Below are 1,390 nucleotides of genomic sequence, written 5' to 3' on the forward strand. Positions count from 1 at the left end.
CAGTTGCAATTGAGATTATAAAAAAATCATTATTATTTTTAAGTTGGTACTTTTTGTAAATGTAATTTTGATATTGTGTGTATATTTCTCATCACTGTGCAAGTGTTTTCATAAAAGTTCCAATGTTTCATCATAAATTTTATTAACAATTTACAGTCTTGTAAAATACTCCCTTATTAAATGACCCCGCAAGTGATTCACATGAACGTTTTCATTTATATTAGGAATATCGCCAACATTGCCAATATTGATCAAATAATTTACTTCTTCATGATTAAGATCATCAGGTAATGGAGGTTCCTCTTCATTCATTTATTTTGCTAAATTGTGGAGAACTGCTGTAGCAACTATAACATGCAATACAGTATTCAACTTCAATCTCATTCCGTACGCTAAAACTGGAAATCTTCTTTTCCACACACCGAAACATCTTTCAATAACATTTCTGGTGCGAATATGTGCTTCATTGTACAGTCTTTCACCTCTTGCTAGTGGATTCAGAAGAGGTGTTAAAAAGTAATTTCTAACAACATAGCCACTATCGCCTAGAAAATTACTGTTTTGTATGTTCTACTGTCAATAGCCAACACACCTAGCAATAAACAGTTTGGGAACTCATTGTTTTCAAATCGCCTTCTAAGCCTCGAGTTATTAAAAATGGTGGAGTCATTTGTAGACCCTGGCCAGCGAGCAACAACATCTAACAGTTTCAAATTTGCATCACAAGTACCCTGAACATTTATAGAGAAATATCCCTTTCGGTTTCTAAAAACCTCCGGATCTTCTCCACCTGGAAAATGTATATTGACCTCATCAGGTATTATGAGAAACTACTTAAGTACCTGGTGATTGTATTTTGACATGCGTACCATCAACACAACCAATAACTCTGGGAAAAGATGATAAACGATAAAATTCTCTCTGCGCTTGAATTAATTCATTTGGACCTGGCATTTTAACAAACTCTGGATACAGTCTACCAATAGCATGTGTAACCTTTGCAACTAACCGTGATGCTGTGGAGATATCCATGCCGATAAAATCAGCCACTGTACTTAAATGTCCAGCACTTGCATAAAACCTAAGCGCTGCTAACAACTGATCAATAGGTGCTACATTATTGTTTCTAAAAGTATAGTTTAGGATAACAAATGGGTAATTAGGTAGTAGCTTCATACAAATTGTTATTGTATTCGAGATCCATTTCGATTAATTCTAACAACTGCAGAACTGTATCTTTCGTTAAACGAAAGCGCTTAAAGAATGTTAAGTTATCCATCTCCTCGAAATGATTTTTCCTAGTATAAACTTTACGTGGGAAACCAAACTCTACTATATCCAATATGTCTAAATCATCTTCTATGAAAAATTCTTCAACAACATCCATAAT

General features: G+C 34.2%; 1 pseudogene; it reads right to left on the reverse strand.

Moving 5' to 3' along the window:
• Nucleotides 1–150: 150 nt before the first annotated feature.
• LOC116174494 lies at nucleotides 151–1,387 on the reverse strand (annotated as a pseudogene).
• Nucleotides 1,388–1,390: the final 3 nt, after the last annotated feature.

Source organism: Photinus pyralis, unplaced genomic scaffold (genome assembly GCF_008802855.1).
Source record: "Photinus pyralis isolate 1611_PpyrPB1 unplaced genomic scaffold, Ppyr1.3 Ppyr1.4_LG6, whole genome shotgun sequence".
Lineage (NCBI taxonomy): Eukaryota > Metazoa > Arthropoda > Insecta > Coleoptera > Lampyridae > Photinus > Photinus pyralis.